Below are 23,027 nucleotides of genomic sequence, written 5' to 3'. Positions count from 1 at the left end.
ATGATAAAATTTTCTCTTCCATCTTTGTTGATTAAATCTTTTTCTAATATTGATTCCTAAGAGCGCCCTTGATGAAAGAAAGAATACACTGAATTTCCTTCTATGTTTTAAAAACAGTTTAGATAATTATAGAGCAAAGTAAACTGAGAAATAGTTTGGAATACATGTATTTTGCAGTGTTTACTCTTCTAATTAGGAATACTTGGATTTTTTTAATTGGAAGAACCTGATAATTATTTAGGTTACTGTCTCTCGATGTCCTCTCTCTCTTTTTCTCTCTCAATGTGCAAATTATCTGTGTCTATATCAAACATACCAGGTACTGTATTTTTTTCTTCATTACTAGGTGTAATGTTTACCGAATGTGTACATACATGTAATAAATTTCTATGTACAGTTAAATATATTACAACGGGCAAATATAAAAATTCTATACTACAATGTATTAACATTACACAAGACAGTCATTATATAAAATGATTTGTTAACAAGATACAATGTATCTGTAAAACATTGCTCACTAGTGATAGCCTCGCTCTGATGTGAATATACATAATGAGGAAGGTCTACATTAAAGCTGCATGAACACCGCTTGTAAAAAGGCACTATCCACTTTATTTCTCTTTCATCACCACTATCCTTACAACCCCTAAATTGGCCACAGACCTCTTAACAGTTCAAAGTATTTCGCTGTAGATGTCTAAACTGTGTGGATGTACATCTTGCCTCGCCGTGTTACTCGGTTGCGATGAAATTATCAAATTTTATGCAATTTCTTCAAGCCAGGAGAATACTAAAATGAAATAGACAGGTAAATGCACTATTTACTAACAGAATATGCACATAAAAAAGAAATAAATGCATAAAATCCAAAGAGAATAGGGAACATCGACCACAAGTTTCAGTTTTGCAATAAGGCATAACAAAATTGAAGGCTTTATATACCTTTGGGACGGTGCCTATTAACGAGTGGTGTTCAGCTTTAAACCGGAAGTTGATATCCTATTTGTAAAAAAATGAATCCCACCATATGGCATGCCTAAACAAAGACTGTGTTAAAATTTCAAATACTTGTGTGTCTCTGATTAATAGTAGTTCAAAAAAGTGACAAAAAATTGTTATGGACAGACAGACTGACAAACAAGGGTAAAACAGTATACCCCAACTTAATTTGGAGTATAAATATTTTTTCATGTCAGTGTTCTTTATCAAATAATTTACATGGAGTGTCATATCTTACGTCCACTGCAACACTAACTGGTAGACCTCCAAGAGTTCTTCTTATTTCCTCCATATGAGTTTGGAAATACTTTTCTATCGCAATCTACAATAATATAGGTACCTATGAATTGAACTGCTCTGCATTAAAAAAAAAACCGTTGAAATTTTTATAAGGAGCACTTCCCTTTTCCCCTGACCAAAACTGCATGTTGAAATTTGATTAAAAGTTTATATTTCCCATGGGTTTAAATATTCTTCCCTAGTGTTTTAAACATATATTTTAACTACCATTATTTAAGAAGATTTATATGAATAAAATTCTAATTCATCTACCAATGTTGAAATTCATAAATCTGGTGAAAGTCGGAATAAATTTTGAATAGGTAATAAAATTCATCTACATAAACTTATTATACACAAATATCTAACGTAACAGAAAAGAAACCAAAATTATTAATTAAATGGCAATTAAGGCATAAAAATGTAGTAAAATCAGTTTTAATTTGGTCATATAACTTACTTTATACTGGCGTTGCATTCTGTAAAAATGACTAGCACCCCCAATCGCTAAATTCATGAACTTTGCTCCCAAGGCAAAGTGTTCATATGTTGTTCCTTCAAAGCATTAATTAAAAAAAAACAATATGTATATACATAATGAATTTATATTTGCAACAAGTATGTTTACATGAACCATATCTAGTAGACCTCAATGACAACATGAATGAATTCAATTTTGTTAGGCAGCCTACATGTGTGCATACAGGTATTTTGCTTCTTTTACAATTGCCAGGGTAAAGTTAGATATTTTAGCCTTATAACATGATGCAATTTACTTACCAGATAAGATTATAATAAGCTGCAGCAACATGCTAATGAAACTTCTACCTCCATAAAAGGAAGTAGAAATCCATTTGCCAGGATGACCATTCTAAATACAAAAATTGAATAAATAAATGATACAAAATACAGAAGCAAATTTATTTCAGTAATTATCAGATTCGGGATTGTTAGCCAGTACATGTACTTGTTAATAATTTCCCATTTGCTTTGTAGTCTTATCTATTTGTAAGCAAGATCATCTTATTGCCTCTCAATTTATGGTGATAATTACTGGTGTTCATTATGATATTAAAAAGTCATTACAATGTACATGATAGTGAGGGAGATATAAAGATTTATTCCCCCAGGGAAATCATACCCCCTTCTCCAGTTTTTCACTCCCCACATTTTGGAGGCCTTCTTAAGTAAATTAGGGAGTGAAGTTACTCACTAATAGACACAGCAGTAGTACTTGCTGAGGATTTTAAAATAGACATGACTGTGGGATTGTTATCACTATTTCATTTGGATTATTTTATTACTATATTTTATATGATGTGTGGATTATATGTGTAAATATTGTGTTAGATATGTGAAAAAATATAAATGAACTTTCATACAGAGAAAGGATGAGAAATTTATTTTTTTAAGTGAAAACCGTTTGGGCACAAACATGTTTAAAAAGTCAGCAGTTTAGCTCGGCCAGCGCTACAATACATTAAGGGTAATTAAAGCAGTACCAGATATTATTTACAAAGATAATTTAGGGCACCTTACAAGACATTTGTAGGTAAACTTTTTTTCCTGCTGCACTGCTCTCTCCCTCTTGCACACGTGAGGCCACTATCTTGCCATCACATTGCTCACATGATATCCTCTTCACAAGATCTCTAGGGGATCTCTCTCCAACTATAAACCTCCTCTTATTGAGTAGATCCATCTCCTCATTGTAAACCCTGGAAAGTCATACAAGTCTATATGTGCACATAGCATTTATATAATGTTAATTGTTTAACTATACATTATTTGTCTTAAAATCTAACACAATTTTTTTCTGTATTTTGCTAAATTCTAAATGTCATGAAATTAAAAATTTTATTATATGATTGCTTAAGGTGCCTCACTACACCTTAAAATAGTTTCTCAAATCAGCTGAAAATTACTTGATTATGATACAAAGCATTATGGATAGGAAATATATATGTCAAATAGGCGAAAAAATGTGTAACTTTAGATAAAAATGATATTTTCAAAAATTTTATTTAGTTGACATGAACAAAAGCCCCAGGCGGATTCGAACTCATGATCTGCAGTTCACAAGCCTGATAATTTAACCACTGAGCTATGGCGATACACATCTGAATCGATTGATACTATAGCATTGAAGTATACACTTGATTGAGTAACGCGCGTTAGCGCGTTAAGAAAATTTGTATGCACACACCGCTGCAGTTATGAGAGTGTATACTTCAAAAAATCATGATTTAATGCTTATATTTACATTTTTTTTAACTTCTTGCCTTGTCTGCAAATGTGATTCATACCTTAAAACTCCTATCTTATCCTAAGGGTAAGTTAATATTAATGGAAGAGCCACAGTAACAGCCACAAGCGTGAACTTTGATTTTCGCTTGTGACGTTGCAGTTTACAGCGTTCAACGTTTGTGACGTCATAATAAAACCCGTCAATTTGACCTTTGACTACTTGTTGCATTTAGAGGCATTTAAACATCACGGAATTTAATGGAAAAACACAGTAGAATGTAAATATAAACAGTTTATCAAAACATTTAAATCGCCATCTTGTGACGTAGTGTCTTAAAAAGTATAAGTCTCGGTGTAGTGAAGTACCTTAATTTCTAGCTCTTTAATTAGCTCATACAACTATCTAGAAAAAAAAGAATGTTATATAATCACCTGCATGAGACCCAGGAGGTCAATATGATATTTGATTTTCTATACATTGGACTAAAAATAGATCGTCCAATGAAATACTAGTGTCACGTTTCTCAGTTTGTTCGGCTACGCCTTCAAACTAAAATCTTTGCTTGATGACACTCAATCAGATGAATTCTTCGCTGATCATATAATAAAATAATTATTGCTGCTTTTTCGATCAATGCGATGATTTTATCATTATATTTGCCTATAATGAAAAATGATACATCTCTCTCAAATGAGTCATTCATGTACTCTGGCGCCATCTCTTTAGTTTCCTCAAGAAAATGGTCCATGCTAAAATAAAATGTATATTTCTTGCAGATTATCAATAATGTCGTTCACATCATCAGATTATATGTGCCAGGTAAATGTTTTTCATTAGTTTACCATTTTTCTTCTGATATCATTTGTAATCATGGGTTACAGGGCGCGATGAAATGTTTTATGTATCTATAATTGTTACCCTCTGCATTGCATTGATTTAAATTGAATCAAACGTTTTTTAAAGACTAAAAAGACACTAAAAATCTCAAAATAACTTAGCTTTATCTCTATCCTAATGTTATCAGCTGGTTATAACAGCAATTACTTCTCCCTTTGGCGAAGTTATTTATAACCTTGTCTATACTCTCGTTTTCTATTACACATGCGCAGTTTAGTCCAATGACAAATATCGGAGGGATGGATGTCAGTGAAACGTGGTGTCTTTGAAAACGCGAGTTTGTGTACATTTTATTGGCATTGGAGAAATTTTTTCTATTTAGGTATTTATATACCCTAACTTCTTACCTATTGTGGAAGCTTTGCAGATATTTGTCGACAGGCAGCCGTTGTTCGAAGTAAGCACGTGTGGCTTTGCCGGATGAATATTCCAACGTACAAACGCGTACAGTACATGTACTACAGTTGAATAAAGGTTCCGCGAAGGGTCTGTAACCCTTTTAAATGCAGGAGAACATTTTATTGCTGTGCGCATTTTACGGAAGAGTGATATAAAGGGTTTCTTTTTCAGTTGTGTTTTTTTATTTTTTTCATTTTCATTTCATTACCCCTCTTGGCGCCCCTTGAAACACCGGAGGTTTTGTCACGTCGATAGTAGTGACTTGAAAGCAATCAGGCGTAACGAAATCGGAGAGTATACCCTAGTGTGGGATATCGGAGATAGAAAACTAATATGGTGTATGCCTATTTACGAGCGGTGTTCAGCTTTAATTTTGAAATAAATGATATGTTATTTTGCATGCTAAGTATTTTCCTATATGTATTTGAATTACGTACATGTTTCATTATATAAATTCTCCGACAGGAATTTCGTGAAAACCCCATATGAATCTTGTTGTGTAATATTCAAAGAATTAAATCCATCAAACTATGTGTCAGTAATCGAAATAGTGCTGAGAAATTGTATGGATTCAGGCTATATTGAACACTAGTCTCTTTCAACCAGATCGATCATCTGTTCGACTGTCTCCGTTAATAGAGAGAGACTCTCTGCTTGTCGGAGATTTACGAAGACAGCCGAGCGTCTGGTCAAGACTTTATTGACTTCTGGCATAGGAATACATACAATGTACGACTACAGAAAAATATCTTAATTGTTCGTACCATTTAAAATCTGACTAATTACAAGGTATCTATAAATAAGTTTCCTTGGAAACAAGGCTTTAGAATACACTACATCGAATTTATCAATTAGAATTAAATGTTGTCAGCGATGTTAATTTGTGCTTCGGTCCATACACTGTTTCACTTTCGGTTTGTCAGAGTAACTGATTAAAATCAACTCCCAAAAAGCGTTAAATCGAAAAATCACGATCAGGAATGAACCCCCTTTTGTGTAATTAATAAACGTGTCATCTTTACTGTCTGTTTAGAAGATCATTACCGTAGAAGTTAAATAGCTCACCTTAGCTGAAAGCTCTAGTGAACTTTTCTTTCGAGGATACTATTTCATATTTTTGGGTTTGAAATAATAAAAGGTGAGAATAAAAAACAATCTTCATTATTTTCTGTTTTATGTGTACATTAGGTGTAATGGGGGGGGGGGGGGGGGGCTAGCGTGGAATTTTTTTTTGGGACGATGGGAATTGTGATTTGCAGTGGAATGGGTTGTATGATGGACGTATCGGCAGTAACATTTTGAGGATTGGACATTTTGGGGTTTGGAGTGCTTTTAGAATAGTCGGGTTTTGATAAAAGACGAGATAAGTCTGTCATGTGATGACCACTTCATTCTAGTAGAATCACCAATCACCATCTACCTATATGATGCAGCATGTGTAAGTAGATTTTAAGATCTTCTATATTAATAAACGTTAAATACTTCCATCTTCACTTTATCTGTTTTACCATCTTAGTTTGCAAAGTATGAATGTAAAAGGTGCATATTTTTTGAAGTACTCTATAACATATAAAAGTACACTGATCTGCAAAATAACATGTTTTATTTAACTTATTAAATTTAATAATTCAGCATACAACCACCTATAGCACAAACCCCACAAATCCTACACCATCTCCTCCACCCGGCATGACTCTAAATCAACCACAGAAACCCTCGCCACTTTCGCCACATGACTCGACCACAACAACACACAACACCATTGTAGTAAGTATTTGGATTGTAAGACATTTTTATGTAGATGAAGCACACAGCTATAATTATTATTTCTTTATAAACGTACACTGATCGTACAGTGTGTAACTGTACAATAGTCCCTGAAAAAAAGGATGATTTATTTATGTGACATTAATTCAAATAATAAATGCGATATTTCGGCACACTTCAACTTCGTCCAGCACAAGAACCCACACCATCATCACCAGACCACCTGATTCTGACTCAACCACAAGAACTCTCTTTACCTCCTCTCCTAGCAGCTTCACTGATGATGATAGCGACCATACAAGCACAGTTATGACCATTGTTATTATAGTCTGCCCCAAGATATTTATGCTGCATATTTGAACGATTTGTAATAAAAATACACATACCTGTGACAGAATGCAATTAAAATCGATGAAAGTGAAAATTCCAAAGATAACTTCGTTCACACATTATCATTTTTCCCTCGTAAAAATTCACAGAAACGAAATCAGATTTCCTACGGAGATTTACATTGGGGAATGTTGAGAACTTTTCTCCATTCGGAAGTACTCGGGACACCTCGCGCAATTTTTCAACGTTATCATCCGGGCGTCTTCATCTCCTTGGCAATGGAAAACCCCCGTAGACTTTTTATTTTTAGCCGTGTATTGATACCCGACAAGCTAGAGGTGGCATTTCAAAGGGGAAATCTTGGGGCTTTTTCATACTATTGTATGAACATCGTCTGAACCAAGAGGTATTTATAAATATCGAATAATTTAAGGAAATATGCGGCGAAAATACCTTGGGACAGACTATAGTAAGTATTAAATCTGCAACAATTTTTACAATGATTTTAAAAATTATTGTAAAGATTATGAGTGATAAAAGAAACATTTAAGTGTTATTTAAATATTCACATTTTACTCTATATGGTGAAAAACATTTATTTTATACCGTATTACATGATTAAATCCCCACCGATGGAAGTATATGCATATTTTAGATTGCTAACTGTACAAACTGGTGCATGCTATATTTAGAATGTAATGCATGCTTTTTACGCTGTGAGCAATTTAATAGAACGGTTTTGTATAGTTAGCAGTCTACAATATGCATTTACTACAGGTAGCAAACCTCATTATTTATATTTAACTTTTCTTTCAAATGGATCATAAACCTTTCCTACTTTGACCATTATTACATAAATTCAGTATTCTTCTGCTTTCCATAAAAAAAAACAAATTGCTAGCACAAAAAGTTTTGAAAAATGTAATGCTTCAACGCGTCATTATGTATTTTTAATCTAAAGACAAACGCTTTAAAAGAATATTCTCTTGGTCAATGGTTACAATGTCCTATCTACTGTCCTATTTAAAATAAAACGAAAAAACCGCAGTTGTTATTTATTGACACAACATTGATAACACAGAATAAAAACCAACACTAATTGATTCAAACGATTTTTGTAAATGTTGTTATATACAGAGGTACATGAAGGATTCACAATCAATATATCCAGTGTATGTAGTATTATACATGTAAATGAGATAGGATAGAGTCATCAAGCAACATACCGAACAAATACATGTATACAATCACATCATGCATATCTTTTACAATTATAATTACGCAATGCTATGGTTATGATTTTAATGATATGCTATACTTTTTTTTATGATATGCTATAATAGTATAATTATATGCTATTAAAATTTGAAATAAAAGGCTTAATGATAAAATGTGTTATGATATGATATGACATTTGCTTGGAAACGCCTCTGTATACAGAAGAGTTCAACACATTTGAATTAAAATGATAAGAAGCTAAAACCCACCACTGTTCTGTAATGTTAACATTATTTCTTGAAAATAAAATCATTTAAAACTAGCTAGACTAATTGTTCTCGAACAATTAGAGGTCTTTCCACCTCATTGCTTTTTATGTTTAAAATAAGATTGGTTCAATAGAATAAAGAATTTTTTCTGCGTGACTTCATAAAAAAGTGTCAAACGATTAAGTTTGCTATTTTTTATTGCTTGACCTTGATCTATGACCTTTATGTCATTTTGATCTGACACGGTAGACGCTTCAATACCAAGTGATCCGATGCATCTATGATTATTGATTCAAAAGTTATTTGTGTTTTTGTTGAATGTTCGAAACTTTCAGGGGCAATAACTGCTAGAAAGGTACTTTGGACCCTTTCGGTATGAAAAGATTGAAGGAGCGTCTAAGTGTACTGAATACATTAGTAAAAGTTTCAAGTCATTATTTCTAACGGTTAATGAGGAGTAGTGATAACAAGCATTTTGTACAATAGGGGCAACAACTCTATAATTGTTATATGGTAAGGGTCAAAGGGTTATATTTTGAAATGTCTTATGATGTCCTACTACATCCATGAAAAGGTTTTTCTCTACCACCCTAAACAAAAGAGATCTGAAAACTCATTAATTAAGAGATTTCCAGGTGACCTTGACCTTTGACCTTTATTTTATTTTGTTCGGCCAAGGTAGACGCTTCAATCCCAAGTGGTCCGAAGTCTCTGTGACAAAAAATAAAAACGTTGGAAGTGATTTTATAGAAATGTAAGTACTTTCAGGAGCAAAAACTAGTAGAAGGGGGGGCTTAGATCCTTTCGGTATGAATAAACTGAAGAACCCTCTAAGTGTAATGAAGACATTGGTAAAAGTTCCAAGTTTCTATCTCTTATGGTTTCAGAGGAGTAGCGATAACAACCTTATCTAACACAAGGGCAATAACTTTTTAAGTTCTGGGAGTTATCAAGCAAAGGGTCATTTGGTACCATAACTTTTAATGGCCAATAACATAAAGAAAAAATTCTTTTAATATCTCTTGAAATAAAAAAGCTGTCCTTGGAAAAAAAGAGAAGAAAAAAAACTTGTAGACTAATTGTTCACGGAACAATTAGAGGCCTTTCCACCTTCCATAATGATTTTAAAAAATTCCCGAAAATGTTGACAATTATTGAGAAATTAGAGAAAAATCAATTTACGAAAAAAAAAGGAAAAAAAAAATCGGTTCCGCACAGTGGTATCGATCCGAGTACCCTTAGATTCCTAGGCGAGAGTGTTGCCACTACGCTATTTCGCTTGTTATCTGATCGAAGGTAAAATTTGTTGTCTTGTGTAGGTAGCAAGGGACAGTTTCGAATAAAGTACCCGTCAGTATTTTTGTAAAATTGAGAGTTGCTGTACTTGAAGGCTTATGAGTGTTGCTAAAATTCATGAAATGGTTTTTAATGATTATCATTAATTAGAGGGGTGTCTCTTGTTGAAATTGATATGCAATATGTAGGCCCCTTATGTTAGGTACATGAGAATCAGAAGTAAAATGCGACACCTGCGGCTATGACTGTTTTGCTGACTTTACACAGTGAAATTGCAAGTTACAGACGGGAGGTAAAATAACACGAAAAGTAGGTGGATGGGACATTGTAAACTATACACTGGTAAGTTTCTGACATGTGATAGTGCAACATGCACGCGGTACGGAAGGTCAACCCTCTGCAGGGAATTAGCTGGGGGAGGTCTAAAAAGCTGAAAAATCATGAAAAATTAGCAAAATATGAAAGGGTCAAAATCTCATAAAAACCAGTATGTAGAGAATTTTACAGGTTTCGACTAGTAATTTTCTTCAGAAATTGGTGATTGGCCTTATAAAGAGTGAATTAAAGGTATTTGTGCTGAATGGGAACTGAGGAAATTCTAGTTACAGAGTTCCGAAGACATGCATCCCTTGGCTACAATGAATTGTATCAAAAAACTGTCCCCTGCCACCTGTAGTCAATTTGGATGATGATAGAAAGAAGAGATGAAGCGTTATTCTGTCCATCTAAAATTGATACCCAACGCTGAGGAACCTTTAGAATAGATAGGGGCTTAGCGATTGGTTGGGAGGGCAGTATTTGTTCATCATTCTATTCATAAAAATCAGTGCCGCTTGTAAACGATGTGGCCGGATAGCGTTGAATAAGAAATCAACAGGCCATGTCAAACTCTGGTCGCCAGCGGGTATTTGAAGGTGTGGGAACATTTGTTGGAACTCAGCTGATGCGAATTCTCCCTGTTATTTGAAATGCACGTGCTTATAAATCTATTAACTGTCATGCATTCTTGGATTACAAGTACGGAAAATCGGAACTGAATTAAGGCCAGTCATGTATTTCAGCCAAGTCGCGAAATAAACAAACTGAAAGAAAATGTAAATTAAATTTATCTAAAATCGGGGTCTGGGAAGGAAGAGTTATCTTTCGTTGCACTTCAACACAAGTCGTCACAGGTTGCTGATTGAAATGTAAACAAAGATTTTCAGTGAAATTTGAGCATGAATTTATTAGATACAAATATCGAAGCGTTGAAATTTCGTTTCTCGGGACGATGGTTCGATGCCGCTGAGGTGGATAACTTTCTTAAATAGGGTTCATTTCGTTTGAAATTTGGCAGGCAATTAGATTCAGGTGTGAGAAACAGTCCCATGAATTTTCGCCGAGCTCTACAGAGTTTTACTGGAGCTGGAATTTTTATTTGGAGGCGTAGTCTTAAACGCGGTCTGGGGTCAAATGGCAGACAGTGTTTCACCTTTTCAAAAAATTCTGACAAACGGTTGTAACACTTTTTCAGGTTTTATTTTAAAAAGGAATATTGAATTTCAAGTTCAAATATCGAGGGTCATGTTCATATAAGAATTCAATCCTTGTATAAAAGAAGGGGGGGGGCGAGGCAAATTGTTCATATAACTGAAATTGATATATATGTTGCATACACTTATTACTCATTAGTTCTAAGAGGTCAAAGGTCAAGGTCAAACCTAAAAATAAGGGGGGGGGGGGGGTTAAAGAGCTAATTCCACATATAAATGAATCTGAAATGTATATGTTAAATATACTTGTAACGCATCAGGTCCTTTTAGGTCAAGGTCAAAGGTCAGGTCAAAGGTCAAACCTAAAAATAGAAGGGGGGGGGGGGGGTAAATTTGTGTTTGAAAGAGCTATTCGTACATATAAATGAATCTGATATTATAGATGTTGCAGATACTTATAACACACCAGTCCTTAGAGGTCAAAGGTCAAAGGTCAAGGTCAAACATTTTATTTTAAAAAAAAGGGGGGGGGGTTATTTCGTATGTGTTTGTGAAATCAATGAAATTGAAAGGGGAATTCCTGCCAGAAGGGGACGTCGGACCCTTTTGGGATCAATAGATTGAAGAAACTTCTAACTGTACTGAATACATTGGTCAAAGTTTCAAGTCTCTACCCGTTATGGTTTCAGAGGAGTAGCGATAACAAGCATTTCGTACAAAAGGGGCAATAACTCACTAACTATTACAAAGTGGGAGCTGAAGGGCTACATTTTGAAACGTCTTAAGACGTCCTACTACATCCTTGATAAAATTTCTCTATATCACCCTAAACAAAAGAGATACGAAAAATGAATACACATATTTTCAGATGACCTTGACCTTTGACCTTGACCTTTGGTGCAGCCAAAAAGTTCCTGGAAGCCATCGCAAGTGGTTTTGCGGCTCTACCTTTAGTCGTTACATTTTTTTTTCATGAGAATTTAAAAATTTGAGAGGCAGTCGTTCTAAGAGGAGACTGCGAAACCTTCTGTCTTTCGGAGAGATGCAACTACACTTCAGACCGACATCATCCGCGAAGGTTTGCAACTTGCAAGTGTCGCGGCTTCAGAGGAGTAGCGATAACAAACTTTTACGTGCACGCGTCAATAGTAGCGAAACGCGAGGTGTTTTTAAGACGCAGGGTCAAATGCCCTCATCATTTTCCGAAAGCAGTAGGACGTGAATGAAAGCGTTTCGATAAGTCGCGAAACAAAAAATCATTTTTGCTTACGGAAGAAAAATAAAAATAAAAAGAAACAGAACAATATCAATAGGTCTTTACACTGTGGTGTAAAGACCTAATAATAATTATAAAAAACATAAGAAATACAAAAGGTCTTTCACCTGAAAGGTTGAAAGACCTTATCATGCTGTATGCTATGCTAATGTATGATATGATGATTGACAATCATGAGATTATATGTTATGGTATTGGATTCCAAAGCAGTGGTATAAGATTTCAGTGATCTGTCACATTGTATGCTGTGGTATATGTTGTAAAAGATTCATGTATGCTTGAACTGACTGAAGGCATAAGTATGACTTGTCCAGCTGAATTAAAAAAAAAAGATACATAATAAATTATCCGGGATGCACAAACAAATGCATGTATTTTTATACGGTAACTGTTTTTCTACGACACCAAATCATTTGATGATTAGACAGGGACGCCAAACACGTCAACTTCACAAAGAGTGAGGGCCTCTGTTGTCTTGGAGATCTTTACGAATCTCCCCTGTGTTGATGTCGGACAATCGATGACGACCAGCTGTGACGCAATACCGGGACCAGCAAAGAAACCACAGGGATAGTTGATGTTATATTCTGTCAGCCCTACAGTGACGGTAACATCACGCAGCCGGTATGCCAAATCTAAAATAAGTTAGTTTATGGTCATTCAGGATATGTACAGAACACAACAACATACTACTACACTAGTTGCACGGATCGGTTCAGTCTGCTTTTTAAACAGAACGCTTTATTTTTTCCACGGTTCTGTTTAAAAAATACATCTTCAAGCTTTGTGAATGGTGTGCTTGCTTTTACAATGAGGTGGTCGTGGCCTGAAGCCTTTTACTTTTTGCGATAATGATTTTAAAAGTAACATACATGTACATCATTACAGGGGAATATAATAATCTTTGTGAAAAAAAATGGCTTTCCACTCCTAAAGTCTAGACAGTTATCAACTGTTATAAAGTTATTCAACTCATTTTTTCTATTCAGATAATAATTCTATGTGCTCATGCACATGTTTCTATATGCAAGTCTAACCGAACATGCCATCGGATATTTTATCTGGAACGACATCTTGTGTACAGTCAGACATTTCGTTTTCCCTTCAGGCTACATGTATTTTGGATGCATGAACATATTTCTTTTGATATATACAATTAGTTCATAGCTTTTTGTTTTCATTTTATGGACACGTATTATATATTCACTGTATGCAATCGATTGAATATGCATTTCAAATTTCTCTAAACCCATTTTTAAAAGAACTACCTATTCTTGTACCGTATATTCTTGAATAACGTACACAGTAACGCTTTTCTGATGCCAGTGATCGGCCAGATGTGAAAATTTTTAATGGCTGTGTGCGCATGGTTTTGTGCATTTAATTTTCAGGAATTCGTAAGTGCAAAGTTATCACTTTTTGTCTTGTGTTTTTATTTGAAATTAGCATCATTCTTTAAGTATATGAGTTGAAAAGTGTGGGGTTTTTTTTTCTCAAAATTATCATCTGTATTTTTTTTTAGTATACAAGTTGAAAAGGTGATTTTATGGCCATAATTGAGTAAAATGCGGTATGGTGCTCACGAAAGCATCGTTTTCCAGTATTGTAAACTTCTGCATAATGCCGAAACAAAGTTAATATTCAAAGCTGCCATAACTTGTTTGACAGCGCATCAACGGCAACATTTAAACAGTTTAAATGTTTTATTTGTTTTCAAAAGTTGTATTACAAAATTAAAACTCCCAACATGCAAAATAAAGAGAAATGCATCATTGAAAAAAATGATACATTTCCTGAACCAAACCAGGAGCTATAGTTCTATGCATAATAAACTCAAATTACGATTTCCTTTATTAGCCAACCCGCGTTCTTAGTTCCCCCGTTCCTATTATATGTGTATAACAGTGGAATGGACCTTTTCCGAATGGACATACAATGCAAACATACATGTACTATCGACCAAAGTTTAGTATGTATCAAACAGTGGATTGTTTTTTATTCTAATTAATTTTTGGGAAAAATGAAATATTTTGAGGTTTTTTTTTTATATTTGAATTTTAAAGTTCCATGGGATTTTAGTTTGGAAAAATACACCCCACAAAAAGCCTTCATGCAAACCCCATTTGTTTTTGCGATAAAGCATATATACAGCAGCCCAGATAAGAACTAAACATGCCTGATGCCAATTGTCAACAAGTACCTGTTCATATATTCTAACAACTACGTAATTTTATTAGTTAGCCTAAATAAATTGTAACCTTTAAATTGCAATTGGAAAATCAATGAGCACTTTTTAAGATTGGTCAGCTACGACAATATAAGATGTACTCTGTAATGTTGCAAAGAAAATTTTGTGATGGCAATGGAAGTTTTAAAACAACAGAAATATTTCAATCGCAAAACAATTTGGAAAAAATCACAAATTGCAAAATTTGCAATGTCATAATACAGCGTACAAATATGGTATGCGGTTCAAGATGACGAACTCGTGATATAATGAGAGTGAGTTTGACACGCAAAAATCCACAATCCTTCATTTCATGTATTATACATGTACTTACAGCGAATGAATTCTTTAATGCTTAGGTAATGCTTAGCGAACTTGTTCACGACCAACAAATTATATTCTCGGACAACTAGCAACACGAGACACAATTTAGAAATGCATGATTTAGTCCTCACAACTGGCTCTAAAAAGTACTGAAAGTGCCATTTTTTACTGATAATTTCTGATATTTACTGATATTGTACTGTTAGTGCTGAGAATTGCTGATATTTACTGATAAATTTACTGCTGTTACTGATAATTGCTGTTGGTTCTGATATTTACTGATGCTTTTGCTGTGAGCTCTGATAATTACTGATATTTACTGAGATTTACTGTTGGTACTGAGAATTGCTGATAATTAGTGAGAATTACAGGCAGGAGATTTCTAAGAGATTAATTTTAATTACTGTAACATGCAAATTATATTTATTTAAAATTATCGGTAAACAAATACCGGGCATTTTTTAAAAAGAAATATGTATGATCTAACTAAAGTTTTATCAACAGTAACTTCTTTTTTACAACCACAAAAATTAGATTTGATTATTCTTCTTATTATCTGCTTATTTATTTCAATGCATATTTTTTCTGTTTGTTCTTGTTCTAAGTTTTATTTTAGCTGATTAACACAATTCAGCACATATATAAATGAATGTAGAAATTGCAGAATTGCTATATATCCCATCCCTGTGCGCCAATCCACTCGATACTACAGTGTTACATTGTATATATAGAACAATCCATAGTAAAAATAAAAATTATAAAGATTTTAACCACTTTATGTAATTGATAAACATCTATTTAATGATTCTAAATTTTGAGCGATCAACTCTTTAGTTGAACCGTGTTAAATATTTATAATTATAAACTTAAGATGTTTTTATCCCGGCCATAATCACTAATTTTGTTTTCAAAATAAAATCAAACACTTTTGTTTCACATTGTATTTCCCGGCCATTTATATTTGTTTATTCTGAGGCTGCAAGACATATATACAGGTGGACAATTTTCACACCTTGCCACGGTCACTCTGTCTTGTATATATTCTGAGCGCTGTCTGTTAGTTCTGAGGGTTTTCTTGATCCCAGACATACAAAAGAATCTTTTCAGCGACTGCCAGACATATACCGAGTGGTCAATTTTCACACCTTGCCGTGGTCACCCTGTCGTGTGTATAGTCTGAGTGTTCTCTGTTAGATCTGAGGTTTTTCTTAATCCCAGACATACAAAATATTTTTTTCTGCTTGCTTTTAGGCGTGAAGATTAAATATCTAAGTGTTCATAGATTAAGGAAAATCAGTGAAATTGTGTGTCTTCTTTTCAAAATTATATAGCCGCTGGTCATATAACCGCATACAAGTGCATGAATAAAGTATTAATGAGAGAGAGAGAGAGAGAGAGAGAGAGAGAGAGAGAGAGAGAGAGGTTTTCAATCAAATCGCTGTTGCAATCTGTGGTTATGATACTGTAATGGGTCATAATCATGATTATGCCTTTCTGCATTGACGCCTCAAAATACGTTATAATAGATTATCTGAGAGAGAGAGAGAGAGAGAGAGAGAGAGAGAGAGAGAGAGAGAGAAAGAGAGAGAGAGAGAGAGAATTAAAGCATGATAAGCCGTAACACTTTTTCACTATATTAATTATAAGCTGGTGTTCTTTGTAGTCTTAGAAAAATTTACACTCGAAATCTGTGTTTAAAATGGCGGTTGTGATGCTGAAATAGAACTTTATCGTGCTAATGCCGTTATGCTATTTTGACTCGGAAACTCAAATTTTAGGACTAGATAATATATGCGAGCAAGAGAGAGAGAGAGAGAGAGAGAGAGAGAGAGAGAGAGAGAGCAGGGTGGGCAGATTTACAATAATAGAACTAGATCATGACAACATAACTTAGCCGTGCAACAGAAGATATATTACATATTTATTAAAAGAGAAAGAGTGAAAGGTCGGACAATAAAAATTATTCTTCGCGGATTGTTAACTAGAGAGAGAGAGAGAGATTATTTATCCAACTTTTTTTTAATTAATTGAATGCGGAACAAATAAGATGATGAATATGAAAATCATTCTAATACGTTTTTTATATTGTTGTCAATAAAAATAATACTTTTCTCTTTGAATAAATATTCTCAAGATTCCTGTATACGGATATTACGTAATGTCATACACAAGGTGCCAGACTGACAATTTACAAGGTTGAATTGCGACATTCAAACCTCTTGATCTGCTGAAAGTATGTATACTATACACAGATACTGCCTCGCTAATCTTTCCCTCGCTAATCTTTCTGTGAAGTAAAACCCCAAAGACATTATAAAGTCCTGACCGGGTATCTCTCTATTTTGAAAAGAAAAATAATCATGTTAAGAATTATGGGGTTTTTCATTGTTGAAAAAAAAAATGTCCACCGCATTTAGAAATTAAAATTTTTGTGGAGTCTGCCATAAGTTTAAGTACCAATTTTTGACCGGCTTTCTAATATTGTCTAAAATGTGATCTGTGAGTTTCCAAAGTTCAAAAGAAGCTAAATATCAAATAAATAAAACTTAAGATTATATAATTAAATAAATTGTGTTAAATCTGAAATATATGTTATTTAATAATTAAAAGACAATGTTTTGGGCCCTAAAATATTCTCAGTAATTATTAGCAATTCTCAGTACCAACAGTAAATCTCAGTACATATCAGTAATTATCAGAGCGCACAGCAAAAGCATCAGTAAATATCAGTAAATATCTCAACCAACAGCAATTATCAGTAACAGCAGTAAAATTATCAGTAAATATCAGCAATTCTCAGCACTAACAGTACAATATCAGTAAATATCAGAAATTATCTGCAGCTAGGTTAAGGACGCCCATGGATTATCGTATGAAATAAATACACTAAAAACGGACTTTATTCCAGACAAAGTATACAAACTCATCCAAATATGGAACACAGCCACCGCATCAGCTGTTTATCACGTGATACGCTAAAAATAGAGCAGCTACATATGACTTCATTTATTGCAAAAGTTCGACGATATACGAATAAAATTATATCACTTAAAAGAAAATTAATTGCTTAATCTAAAAAGTGCTGGGAGCAATTATTGCAGTACCAGCAACATGCTTAACTTTAGCATTGATCGTTCAAGTTTAATAAAAATTTTCGATAACCGAGTTAATTCACGTGTCAAAAAAATGTTTCCTTTCAAGCAACATCTTGCTCCCAGCACTTTTTACAATCACTGGTATTTGATGAAAATAAAAAAGTTAAACACAATCCTTGAAATTGACGGGATATCGTTGAACTTTTGCAATTTTAGACAGATGCATATGATTTTATGCAAATTAGCCGATTTTCAAACGCACTGATGATCAGGATCAAGGGCAGATAATCTGGCGTTGTGAAGCGCGGAAAATTTAAAGATTTACATTGTTAATCGTTGGTTATTCCTTACCTGCACATTTCATTAACCTTTTAAACCTTTCAATTCGTAAAATACACAGGAATATTACCAATTTATTATTTTTTGTTCAGTTTAAACTGAATAGAGTGATAGATTCCTCAATGCACCAGAACAGAATCAGATAACCCCATGCGCGGATCTAAGGTCTGGGGTGGGTGCTGGTTTTCTATAAATGTCTTCCTTATAATTTTAGACTAATTAAAGTGTTTATATAACAGGCTAAAGAAAAAAAAATAAGAAGCCAGATCCACGCGTACGTAGGATCGTTTTTGAAAGGGGGGGGGGGGGCAGACTCATCCAAAAAACCTTGACAAGCAAAGAAAAAAAATCAATATTTCTTTACATACTCTCAAAACAGTTGGGGGCCAACTCCATGAATATTAATTTCTCTAGGTCCTCCCCCCATCTTATGCTACGTACCTGCTTCAATCTACCCCTGTTTATTAAATATGTAATTTGATATTGTTATCAAGTGTGTCCATGCGCGGATCTAGAGGAGGGGTAAGAGGAGTCCCAACCCCCCTGGAAAATGAAAATTTATTAAATTTACATACGTCTAGTAAAATCATCGCAAATATGCCTCGGGCACGACCATCCCCCCCCCCCCCCCCCCCCCTTTTCATCCTTCAGACACCCCCACCCCCCCTGGAATTTTTTTTGGAGCCGCGCATGGTGTCTCTGCCACGATATAAGTTAATCTTGCTTAATAACTATAAGAGTATCTCTACCATAAAATCAGAATATTTTTTTCATCATATTAAGATACAGAATTCTTTTAAAGACACACTGAACCTCATATTTGTCAAGATTTTCATAAATAATTGTATATAAAAAATAGTGCATATGATATCAAATGAATTATACAAAATAAAGGCATCAATTTATACTTTTATTGAAAAGCAAAATTTCAAAACTCACAATTGTAATTTTTTTAAACAGCTTAAATTTTGTTTTTAATAATGTCTTCACACTTTCAAAATACACCAAAGCATGATGATGAGCACCTTTTTATCCATCATGTTTATGCATTATCAGGTTATTTTTTTTATTAAATAGTCTGTAGAACACAGGGAATATGTGGGTAGGGAAGACAGGGTAACCTCAAGAGTTGAAACCACAAGAATCGACCCGCAAAACCCATGTCGCCAGGTGGTAGCAGCAGTCCATGTTGGGCTGAAATAAAAATTTTAAAAAATGAATTAGCTTGGGGAACATATGCATAGCAAATACATGAATATTTGTTACCAAAAAAATACACTGACCATGCAGTGTCATATGTATGAAAACATGCGCGGATCTAGAAGGGAGGAAGATTTTACATTGTAAAATTATCGCAAATATGCCTCAGACCACATGAAAAAAAACAATTACCCTTTGGACCTCCTGCCCCCCCCCCTCCCCTTCCTGGAAAAAAATTTCTGGATCTATGCATATGACAAGATGGCAGTACAAAAACCAAACCAAATAGCTTAGGTCTAAACTATTAACACATATCAAATTGAGAGAGAGAGAGAGAGAGAGAGAGAGAGAGAGAGAGAGAGTCTGCTTTACTCAAAGCATGATACATGTAGTAAATATTTAATTTCTTTTGATATACAGTACTATATATCTCTTCTCGAAATTATCTTTGACGATTATAATTCCATCAGTTTCATTTTTTTTCTAACAATGAATTGTCCATAATGTCACACATAAGCTGATGTATCTGAGCACAGTAACAATTAATCCAACATACACATGTATTTGTTATCTCAAAATTGTTTGTACACAATGTACATGTGCTATGCATGAACACTTTACCGAGAAGTGAATCAATATGTATTTACATAAAGATAAACCATAACTCAAAACAAATAACAATGATTCTGTAAAAAAAAATCCAGAAAAGACTGTATTATGAATATCAGGGAATATAAATACCCAAAAATTCTGACCTTAGGGTAATATATATATTAAGTTCTTTTCAATTTAAAAATTTAAAATCTTCTTTTAAGAAAATACATAAATGAATTCTAGAATAGCATATAAATTTAATTTACATTGGTAAATTTTTTTAAAAAGTCTGCTATTGAGGAAATGTATATGTTATTGTATGCATGTACATGTGGATAAGGTAGTGAATAATAATAACAAACCAGGTCAGTTTAAAGCTTGTGCCCCTCGAATATTATCTAGCCACTATGCAACCTGGTCTGAAGCGGCCGAGTCTGACCACCACATATGTTAGATTTTACTGGTTGGGGTTTATTATCAGATTATTATGAAGCATAACTGCACATATTTAACACATCAAATATATTAATCATATATTTTTAATGCAGCACATACAAATTGAATATGTAGTACAAATCTTTCTGAACATTTGAATTCATAAATGAAGCTGTGGATGGCAATTAATATGATACAGTATTGTTTTATTAAAATAAAGTAAAGAAATCATGATGCATACATGCACTTGATGATTACATCATTCTACACTTGTGTACCATGGGACCCCACATGTTTATACAGTGTATGCTAGCCTACATGTATTATGGTGTGTATATACAATAGTTCAATACAAACCGGAACTAAGACACACATGTACATACAGTATGTATATATAGCATAATAACAAATAAGAATTCAAAACAGTTTTACAGATATCTACTGTAAACTATACCAGCAAAATGAATTATATCATCTAAGATCCAAAAATTTCCTGAAGTGCAAAACATATGTATAATCACCATGCAAACATGCATATGCACTTTATCAGCTGTTTATAGGCCCTAATGAATTCTATAATTGTGTACCCTGGGAACCCCACCTATTTCAAGTGCAATGTTTACAGTGTCTGGTGTGTAGTTCAATACACAAAATAATAGCCTAATAAGAAATAATAATTCAAAACAGCGATGATGTGCAAAACAACACGTGTGTAACGTACATGTACACTGCATGGACTGAAAAGAGCAAATGATTTGAAAAGAAAAGGTCAACACTACCTATTCTGTATTAAAACATACCTTTATTATCTCTCAAACGATGGTTGAGCTGCATTTTTCACTCTCGGCGTCTTGCAGGCCATGCATCTTATGAAAATGTTGACACACCGCTGTCAGCTGTTCGCAACCAAAACAAGGCGAGTGAAAGCGCTGTGTTGACGCGGATGGTAAGCAAACGACAATGTAATTTTAAGAAATAAACACCTTCAGTCACATATTTTCGATACAATATTCTTTAAAATAAAATTCAAAATGATTATATAAAGCAGTCAATCGATAAATTTTTACAGCGATCGCTTTACTATATCGAAAGTAGGAAAAAGATGAAAACATGAATAATGGGCGGAGCTAACGTCATGAAATGTCACGTGATATTCATGAGGTGAAATCTATGGGAGGCCTTAACCTAGCTGCGTCTGTAAAAAATGGCACTTTCAGTACTTTTTAGAGCCAGTAGTGCCTAAAAGTGTTACAGAGCATGCTGTCTGGAGAATCAAAATGCCCTCAAAAAGTTTTGGATAAAACAATTATGGTGGATTTGAAAAAAAAAGTTTGGACAGTTAAAGTGCTAGCTGTGTACGTAATACATCACAATGCTACAAAACATTCTTATTTCACAGAGAATCTAGATCCGTCCATAGAGGAGGAATTTTTGATTTGAACAAACTTGAATAAAATCTACCCAAGGATGCTCTCATACACGGTATGTGTACATCTTTTCTGGCTGATTGATTTTAATCAACAAGGTTTTGACAGTTTTTTATCTTTAAATACACAGCTATATAAATTTCGACCCCCATTTTGTCAAAATTATGCGAAATTCACATGAAAATTGCATGTTTTTTCATATGAAAATCATTTATGACAAATCAATCCATAATACTTTTAAAACATTCTTTCATTTATATATATTCACATTGTAATATGTTGTTCAAACAATTATTGTTATAAAAGTTGACATTAAGGCAATAAAAAAATTCTCATGTGTTGGACTTAATAGAGGAACAAATCAAACATTAGAATGAAGTTTACATTTTATCAGAATAGACATGTGTTCAATATTTTTTTATGTCTTTGTTCATGTAAACATGTAAAACTTTGCCATTACAGTAGTCATTCTTACCCATTGAGTTATGTCCCCATATTTAGATGGTCACTTAACATCAGGATTTTATTATATGTATGGTACATACTGATTGGATTGGTAATCATTGTAGATACATACTTGAAGACTTATGTATTCTAAGTACAATTAAAGAGTATTATAACCATAAACCTGTGTTTACTTGTAGAACAATCATTGTTAAATTACTTATGTATTGTCATTTTAAATACAAAAGCGATTTCATACTAATCAGCGCTATAAAATTAATTTTCTGTTCCTGACTGAACCCCCTTACATTTTATATAACGTGTGTGTTGGGTGTTTTCCTCATTATCAATAGTACAGTATATAATAAAGGGGAATCTGTATTCCGTATAACATGTAATAAAAAACTGTACCTTTATTGTTACGATTTTCAATATACTTACGAGCGTATTCAAAATCTCATTTAATTCTATCCCAATATTCTGACTCTA

The 23,027-nt window shown here is 33.7% G+C and overlaps 1 protein-coding gene and 2 long non-coding RNA genes across 3 annotated transcripts in view; 1 reads left to right on the top strand and 2 right to left on the bottom strand.

Annotated features, from left to right (window-relative positions):
- LOC105346730 (neurogenic locus notch homolog protein 1-like) overlaps window positions 1-23,027 on the top strand; it is a 355,622-nt gene that overhangs the window by 115,617 nt on the left and 216,978 nt on the right. The gene's annotated exons all lie outside the window — the stretch shown is intronic.
- On the bottom strand, window positions 547-2,259 carry LOC136273978 (uncharacterized). Its single transcript, XR_010712227.1, has 5 exons — window positions 2,062-2,259; window positions 1,742-1,836; window positions 1,222-1,324; window positions 946-1,039; window positions 547-793 (listed from the first exon to the last, which is right to left on the bottom strand). It is a non-coding gene; the product is annotated as an uncharacterized lncRNA (long non-coding RNA).
- Window positions 19,335-21,857, bottom strand: LOC105345268 (uncharacterized). The gene is made up of 2 exons (XR_010712206.1): window positions 21,468-21,857; window positions 19,335-19,632 (listed from the first exon to the last, which is right to left on the bottom strand). It is a non-coding gene; the product is annotated as an uncharacterized lncRNA (long non-coding RNA).

Source organism: Magallana gigas, chromosome 1 (genome assembly GCF_963853765.1).
Source record: "Magallana gigas chromosome 1, xbMagGiga1.1, whole genome shotgun sequence".
NCBI classification, from domain to species: domain Eukaryota; kingdom Metazoa; phylum Mollusca; class Bivalvia; order Ostreida; family Ostreidae; genus Magallana; species Magallana gigas.
The sequence above is the reverse complement of the archived record's forward strand: the minus strand, read 5'-3'. Positions and strand labels throughout refer to the sequence as shown.